Genomic DNA, 9,230 nt, shown 5'->3' with positions numbered 1-9,230 from the left:
AAAAAAAAAAATTTGATTTCAAAATATCTTATTTTATCTTCTTATCTTCTTATCTTTTCAAATTTGATTCTCAAATCTTTTTCAATTAACTAACTAACTTTTTGTTTGTTTCTTATCTTTTTCAAAACAACTTAACTACTTCTCCCTCTCTAATTTTCAAAAATATCTCCCCCTTTTTCAAAATTATTCTTAAATTAATTAACTGTTTCAATTTTTAATTTTAATTTTATTTCTTATCTTAATTCTCGAAAATTATTAACTCCTTTTCAAAAATTATTTTCGAAATCCTTTCCCTCTCCTCTTCTTCTATTTATTTATTTAATTTACTAACACTTCTCTTCACCTCTCTTCATCTCAAATCACTACCCCTATCCTCACCCTTCAGTTTGGATTCTCCTTTCTTTATTCCCTTTCTTCTTCTACTAACAATAAGGAACATCTTTACTGTGACATAGAGGATTCCTCTTCTCTTCTTTTCTTGTTCTCTTCTCTTTCATATGAGCAGGAACAAGGAAAAAGGCATTCTTGTTGAAGCTGACCCTAAACCTGAAAGGACTCTGAAGAGGAAACTAAGAGAAGCCAAATTACAACAATCCAGAGACAACCTTACCGAAATTTTTGAACAAGAGAAGGAGATGGCAGCCGAACCTAACAACAATAATGCAAGGAGGATGCTTGGTGATTATACTACACCTACTTCCAAGTTTGATGGAAGAATCATTTTAATTCCTGCCATTGGAGCAAATAATTTTGAGCTGAAACCTCAATTAGTTGCTCTAATGCAACAGAACTACAAGTTTCAAGAACTTCCATCAGAAGATCCCTATCAGTTCTTGACTGAGTTCTTGCAGATCTATGAGATTGTTAAGACTAATGGAGTAGATCCTAAAGTCTGCAGGCTCATGCTTTTCGCTTTTGCTGTAAGAGACAGAGCTAGAGCATGGTTGGACTCTCAACATAAAGATAGCCTGGACTTTTGGGATAAGCTGGTCACGGCCTTCTTGGCTAAGTTCTTTCCTCCTCAAAAGCTGAGCAAGCTTAGAGTGGATGTTCAGACCTTCAAACAAAAAGATGGTGAATCCCTCTATGAAGCTTGGGAGAGATACAAGCAGATGACCAAAAGATGTCCTTCCGACATGTTTTCAGAATGGACCATTATAGATATATTCTATTATGGTCTATTTGAGTTCTCTAAGATGTCACTGGACCATTCTGCAGGTAGATCCATTCACCTAAAGAAAACGCCGGCAGAAGCTCAAGAACATATTGACATGGTTGCAAATAACCAGTTCATGTACACTTCTGAGAGGAATTCTGTGAATAATGGGACGCCTCAAAGGAAGAGAGTTCTTGAAATTGATGCTCTGAATGCCATATTGGCTCAGAACAAAATGTTGACTCAGCAAGTCAACATGATTTCTCAAAGTCTGAATGGATGGCAAAATGCATCCAACAGTACTAAAGAGGCATCTTCTGAAGAAGAAGCTTATGATTCTGAGAACCCTGCAATGGCAGAGATAAATTACATGGGTGAACCTTATGGAAACACCTATAATTCATCATGGAGAAATCATCCAAATTTCTCATGGAAGGATCAACAAAAGCCTCAACAAGGCTTTAATAATGGTGGAAGAAATAGGCTCAGCAATTTCAAGCCTTATCCATCATCTTCTCAGCAACAGACAGAGAATTATGAACAGAATACCTCTAACTTAGCAAATTTAGTCTCTGATCTGTCTAAGGCCACTTTAAGTTTCATGAATGAAACAAGGTCCTCCATCAGAAATCTGGAGGCACAAGTGGGTCAGCTGAGTAAGAAAATCACTAAAACTCCTCCTAGTACTCTCCCAAGCAATATTGAAGAGAATCCAAAAAGAGAGTGCAAGGCCATTGATATAATCAATATGGCCGAATGCAAGGAGGAGGGAGAGGACGCGAAGCCCAATGAGGAAGATCTCATGGGACGTCTCTCAAGCAGGAAGGAGTTCCCTATTGAGGATCCAAAGGAATCTGAGGCTCATATAGAGACCATAGAGATTCCATTAAATCTCCTTCTGCCATTCATGAGCTCTGAAGACTATTCTTCCTCTGAAGAGGATGAAGATGTAACTGGAGAGCAAGTTGCTCAATATCTAGGAGCTATCATGAAGCTGAATGCCAAATTGTTTGGTAATGAGACTTCGGAAGGTGAACCTCCCTTGCTCATTGGTGAACTAGATACATGGGTTCAGCAAACTTTACCTCAAAAGAAACAAGATCCTGGCAAATTCTTAATACCCTGTACCATAGGCACCATGACCTTTGAAAAAGCTCTGTGTGACCTAGGGTCAGGCATAAATCTTATGCCACTCTCTGTAATGGAGAAGCTGGGGATTATTGAGGTACAACCTACCTTATTCTAATTACAATTGGCAGACAAGTCAGTAAGACAAGCTTATGGATTAGTAGAGGACATGTTGGTAAAGGTTAAAAGCCTTTACATTCCTGCTGATTTCATAATCTTAGACACTAAGAAGGAGGAGGATTAATGCATCATCCTTAAAAGACCTTTCCTAGCCACAGCAGAAGCTGTGATAGATTTTAACAGAGGAGAATTAGTCCATCAATTGAATGGGGACTACCTTGTGTTTAAGGCACACGGCTATCCTTCTATAACAAGGGAAAGTAAGCATGCAGAGCTTCTCTCAATATAGAGTCAAACAGAGCCCCCACAATCAAACTCTAAGTTTGGTGTTGGGAGGCCACAACCAAACTCTAAGTTTGGTGTTGAATCCCCACAACCAAACTCTAAGTTTGGTGTTGGGACTATACAACATTGACCTGATCACCTGTGAGGCTCCATGAGAGCCCACTGTCAAGCTATTGACATTAAAGAAGCGCTTATTGGGAGGCAACCCAATTTTTATTTATCTATTTTATTTTATTTTCATTGTTCTTTTATGTTTTATTAGGTTCATGATCATGTGGAGTCACGAAAAAAATATCAAAATTAAAAACAGAATCAAAAACAGCAGAAGAAAAATCACACCCTGGAGGAAGGACTTACTGGCGTTTAAACGCCAGTAAGGAGATGAACGCCAGAACAGAGCATGGATCTGGCAGTAAATGCCAGAAACAAGCAACATCCCGGCGTTCAAATGCCAGGAATGCACCCTGAGGAGAGCTTGCACTGAACGCCAGAAACAAGCATGGAATTGGCGTTCAACGCCAGAAATATGCTGCACATGGGCGTTGAACGCCCAGAACATGCATCACTTCGGCGTTTAAACGCCAGAATTGCATGAAAAGGCATTTTACATGCCTAATTGGTGCAGGGATGTAAATCCTTGACACCTCAGGATCTGTGGACCCCACAGGATCATCTTAGGATCTGTGGACCCCACAGGATCCCCACCTACCATATTCTCCCCTCTTCTCAACATTCATCCTCTCTTTCCAATAAACACTCTTCCCCAAAACCCTTCACCAATCACCTCAATCTCTCTTCCCCATCACCTCTTCACCACTCACATCCATCCATCTCTTCCCCACCCAAACCTACCCTACGTGGCCAAAACACAAACATCTCTTCCTCTCCTCCATATCGTCTTCTCCTTCTTCTATTTTTTCTTCTTTTGCTCGAGGGCGAGCAACATTCTATGTTTGGTGTGGTAAAAGCATAAGCTTTTTTTGCTTTTCCATTACCATTGATTGCACCTAAGGCCAGAGAAACCTCAAAAAAAAAAAAAGAAAAGAAAGAGAAGAGAAAAGGGAAGACAAAAGCTTCCACCTCTGAGTTATGGGAGATAGAGAGATTCATCTCAAGGATCCATAGCTCAGTAATAGAGCATTTGACTGCACATCAAGAGAGCATGAGGAATTCCCTCATCAAGAAATCCCTGAGATACCTTAGGGGATACATGTTCCTCCATATAATTATTGGGAGCAACTAAGGATAGGAACACCAAAATCACTAGGGATCATGCAACAAAAGCAAGGAAGAGACATAAAGGAGCTCAAAAAGCACCATTGGTCCTTCAAGAAGAAGACGCCACTAAGGTGGATTCATTCCTTGTTCTTATTTTTTCTGTTTTTCGTTTTTATCTATGTTTTGTGTCTCTACTTCATGATCATTAGTATGTAGCAACTATGTCTTAAAGCTATGAATAAATTCCATAAATCCTTTACCTCTCTTAAATGAAAAATGTTTTTAAATCAAAAGAACAAGAAGTACATAAATTTCAAAAATTGTCCTTGAATTTAGTTTAATTATATTGATGTAGTGACAATACTTTTTGTTTTCTGAATGAATGCTTAAACAGTGCATATTTTTGATCTTGTTGTTTATGAATCTTAAAATTGTTGGCTCTTGAAAGAATGATGAAAAAGAGAAATGTTATTGATGATCTGAAAAATCATAAAATTGATTCTTGAAGCAAGAAAAAGCAGTAAAAAAGCAAAAGCTTGTGAAAAAAAATGGCGAAAAAAAGAAGAAGAAAATTTTAGAAAGAAAAAGAAAAAGGAAGCAGAAAAAGCCAATAGCCCTTAAAACCAAAAGGCAAGGGTAAAAAGGATCCAAGGCTTTGAGCATCAATGGATAGGAGGGCCCAAGGAAATAAAATCCAGGCCTAAGCGGCTAAATCAAGCTGTCCCTAACCATGTGCTTGTGGCATGAAGGTCCAAGTACTGAGTGGTTAAAGTCGTGATCCAAAGCAAAAAGAGTGTGCTTAAGAGCTCTGGACACCTCTAACTGGGGACTTTAGCAAAGCTGAGTCACAATCTGAAAAGGTTCACCCAGTCATGTGTTTGTGGCATTTATGTATCCGGTGGTAATACTGGAAAACAAAGTGCTTAGGGCCACGGCCAAGACTTATAGAAGTAGCTATGTTCAAGAATCAACATACTTAACTAGGAGAATCAATAACACCATCCGAAATTCTAAGTTCCTAGAGAAGCCAATCATTCTAAACTTCAAAGGAAAAAGTGAGATGCCAAAACTGTTCAGAAGCAAAAAGCTACAAGTCCCGCTCATCTAATTAGAATTAATATTCATTGATATTTTGGGATTTATAGTATATTCTCTTCTTTTTATCCTAATTGATTTCCAGTTGCTTGGGGACAAGCAACAATTTAAGTTTGGTGTTGTGATGAGCGGATAATTTATACGCTTTTTGGCATTGTTTTTAGGTAGTTTTTAGTATGATCTAGTTACTTTTAGGGATATTTTCATTAGTTTTATGCTAAATTCACATTTCTGGACTTTACTATGAGTTTGTGTGTTTTTCTGTGATTTCAGGTAATTTCTAGCTGAAATTGAGGGACCTGAGCAAAACTCTGATAAGAGGCTGACAAAGGACTGCTGATGCTGTTGGAATCTAACCTCCCTACACTCAAAATGGATTTTCTGGAGCTACAGAACTCCAAATGGCGCGCTCTCAACAACGTTGTAAATTAGACATCCATAGCTTTCCAGAAATATAAAATAGTCCATGCTTTATTCGTAATTAGATGACGTAAACTGGCGCTCAACACCAGTTCCATGCTGCATTCTGGAGTCAAACGCCAGAAACACATCACGAACCAGAGTTGAACGCCCAAAACACGTTACAACTTGGCGTTCAACTCCAAGAGAAGCCTCAGCTCGTGGATAGATCAAGCTAAGCCCAAGCACATACCAAGTGGGCCCTGGAATTGGATTTCTGCATCAATTACTTACTTCTGTAAACCCTAGTAGCTAGTCTAGTATAAATAGGACTTTTTACTATTATATTTTCATCCTGGATTATATTTTTGATCCTGTGATGACGTTTTGGGGGCTGGCCTCTCAGCCATTCCTGGACCTTCATCACTTATGTATTTTCAACGGTGGAGTTTCTACACACCATTGATTAAGGGTGTGGAGCTCTGCTGTACCTCGAGTTTTAATGCAATTACTACTATTTTCTATTCAATTCGACTTATTCTTATTCTAAGATATTCGTTGCACTTCAACATGATGAATGTGATGATCCGTGACACTCATCATCATTCTCACCTATGAACGCGTGACTGACAACCACTTCCGTTCTACCTTAGACCGGGCGCATATCTCTTGGATTCCTTAATCAGAATCTTCGTGGTATAAGCTAGAATTGATGGCGGCATTCATGGGAATCCGGAAAGTCTAACCTTGTCTGTGGTATTCCGAGTAGGATTCTGGAATTGAATGACTGTGATGAGCTTCAAACTCGCGATTGCTGGGCGTGATGACAAATGCAAAAGAATCAAGGGATTCTATTCCAACATGATCGAGAACCGACAGATGATTAGCCGTGCTGTGACAGAGCATTTGGACCATTTTCACTGAGAGGATGGGATGTAGCCATTGACAACAGTGATGCCCTACATACAGCTTGCCATAGAAAGGAGTGACAAAGATTGGATAAAAGCAGTAGGAAAGCAGAGATTCGGAAGGAACACAGCACCTCCATACACTTATCTGAAATTCCCATCATTGAATTACATGAGTAACTCTATCTTTATTTTCTGTTTAATTTATTATTATTATTGGAAAATCCAATAATCTCTTAATATAGTTGAATCTGCCTGACTGGGATTTACAAGATGACCATAGCTTGCTTCATACCAACAATCTCTGTGGGATCGACCCTTACTCACGTAAGGTATTACTTGGACGACCCAGTACACTTGCTGGTTAGTTGTGCGGAGTTGTGAAAAAGTGAGATTCACGTTTGAGAGCACCAAGTCTTTGGAGCCATTGTTGATGATCACAATTTCGTGCACCAAGTTTTTGGCGCCGTTGCCGGGGATTGTTCGAGTTTGGACAACTGACGGTTCATCTTGTTGCTCAGATCAAGTAATTTTCTTTTTGTTTTAATTTCAAAAATTTTTCAAAAAAATCTTTCAAAAATTTTTTCTCTTTTTCGTTTTCCTAAAGAATATTTTTGGAAAAAAATAATAAAAATACAAAAAAAATCATAAAATCATAAAAACCAAAAATTTTTTGTGTTTCTTGTTTGAGTCTTGAGTCAATTTTTAAGTTTGGTGTCAACTGCATGCTTTAAAAATATTTCTTGCATTTTTCGAAAATTCATGCATTCATAGTGTTCTTCATGATCTTCAAGTTGTTCTTGGTAAATCTTCTTGTTTGATCTTGATATTTTCTTGTTTTGTGTCTTTTATTGTTTTTCATGTGCATTTTTTGCATTCATAGTGTCCAAGCATTAAAGATTTCTATGTTTGGTGTCTTACATGTTTTCTTTGCATCAAAAATTTTTCAAAAATATGTTCTTGATGTTCATCATGATCTTCAAAATGTTCTTGGTGTTCATCTTGACATTCATGGTGTTCTTGCATGCATTATGTGTTTTGATTCATAATTTTCATGTTGTGAGTCATTTTTTATGTTTTTCTCTCTCATAATTAAAATTTCAAAAATAAAAAATATCTTTTCCTTGTTTTTCTCATAAATTTCGAAATTTTGGGTTGACTTATTCAAAAAGTTTTTAAAATTAGTTATTTCTTGTTAGTCATGTCAAAATTTCAAATTTAAAAATCTTATCTTTTCAAAATCTTTTTCAAAAATCAACTCTTTTTCATTTTTTATTTATTTTCGAATTTTTTTATTTTAATTTTTCAAAAATCTTTTTCTTAATTTTATTTCAAAATTTTTGAAAATTTACTAACAATTAATGTGATTGATTCAAAAATTTGAAGTTTGTTACTTTCTTGTTAAGAAAGGTTCAATCTTTGAATTCTAGAATCATATCTTGTAGTTTCTTGTTAGTCAAGTAATCAATTTTAATTTCAAAAATTAAATCTTTTTAATCATATCTTTTATATCATATCTTTTTCAAAAAAAAAATTTTGATTTCAAAATATCTTATCTTATCTTCTTATCTTATCTTTTCAAATTTGATTTTCAAAAATTTTTCAATTAACTAACTAACTTTTTGTTTGTTTCTTATCTTTTTCAAAACAACTTAACTACTTCTCCCTCTCTAATTTTCGAAAATATCTCCCCCTTTTTCAAAATTATTCTTAAATTAATTAATTGTTTCAATTTTTAATTTTAATTTTATTTCTTATCTTAATTCTCGAAAATTATTAACTCCTTTTCAAAAATTATTTTCGAAATCCTTTCCCTCTCCTCTTCTTCTATTTATTTATTTAATTTACTAACACTTCTCTTCAACTCTCTTCATCTCAAATCACTACCCATATCCTCACCCTTCTATTTGGATTCCCCTTTCTTAATTCCCTTTCTTCTTCTACTAACAATAAGGAACCTCTTTACTGTGACATAGAGGATTCCTCTTCTCTTCTTCTCTTGTTCTCTTCTATTTCATATGAGCAGAAACAAGGAAAAAGGCATTCTTGTTGAAGCTGACCCTGAACCTGAAAGGACTCTGAAGAGAAAACTAAGTGAAGCCAAATTACAACAATCCATAGACAACCTTACTGAAATTTTTGAACAAGAGAAGGAGATGGCAGTTGAACCTAACAACAATAATGCAAGGAGGATGCTTGGTGATTATACTACACCTACTTCTAAGTTTGATGGAAGAAGCATCTCAATTCCTGCCATTGGAGGAAATAATTTTGAGCTGAAACCTCAATTAGTTGCTCTAATGCAACAGAACTGCAAGTTTCATGGAGTTCCATCAGAAGATCCCTATCAGTTCATGACTGAGTTCTTGCAGATCTGTGAGACTGTTAAGATTAATGGAGTAGATCCTGAAGTCTACAGGCTCATGCTTTTCCCTTTTGCTGTAAGAGACAGAGCTAGAGCATGGTTGGACTCTCAACCTAAAGATAGCCTAGACTCCTGGGATAAGCTGGTCACAGCCTTCTTGGCTAAGTTCTTTCTTCCTCAAAAGCTGAGCAAGCTTAGAGTGGATGTTCAGACCTTCAAACAAAAAGATGGTGAATCCCTCTATGAAGCTTGGGAAAGATACAAGTAGATGACCAAAAGATGTCCTTCTGACATGTTTTCAGAATGGACCATGATAGATATATTTTATTATGGTCTATCTGAGTTCTCTAAGATGTCACTGGACCATTCTGCAGGTGGATCCATTCACCTAAAGAAAATGCCTGCAGAAGCTCAAGAACTTATTGACATGGTTGCAAATAACCAGTTCATGTACACTTCTGAGAGGAATTCCCTGAATAATGGGACGCCTCAAAGGAAGGGAGTTCTTGAAATTGATGCTCTGAATGCCATATTGGCTCAGAAAAAAATGTTGACT

The 9,230-nt window shown here is 36.7% G+C and overlaps 2 non-coding genes across 2 annotated transcripts; both read right to left on the bottom strand.

Annotated features, from left to right (window-relative positions):
* Window positions 1–1,034: 1,034 nt before the first annotated feature.
* On the bottom strand, window positions 1,035–1,143 carry LOC130959687 (small nucleolar RNA R71). The gene has a single exon (XR_009078755.1). It is a non-coding gene; the product is annotated as a small nucleolar RNA R71 (small nucleolar RNA).
* Window positions 1,144–8,864: 7,721 nt separating this feature from the next.
* Window positions 8,865–8,968, bottom strand: LOC130959686 (small nucleolar RNA R71). Its single transcript, XR_009078754.1, has one exon. It is a non-coding gene; the product is annotated as a small nucleolar RNA R71 (small nucleolar RNA).
* Between the last annotated feature and the right edge of the window lie 262 nt (window positions 8,969–9,230).

This window comes from Arachis stenosperma, chromosome 10, assembly GCF_014773155.1.
Source record: "Arachis stenosperma cultivar V10309 chromosome 10, arast.V10309.gnm1.PFL2, whole genome shotgun sequence".
NCBI classification, from domain to species: Eukaryota; Viridiplantae; Streptophyta; class Magnoliopsida; order Fabales; family Fabaceae; genus Arachis; species Arachis stenosperma.
This window is presented reverse-complemented; position numbering and strand designations above follow the sequence as displayed.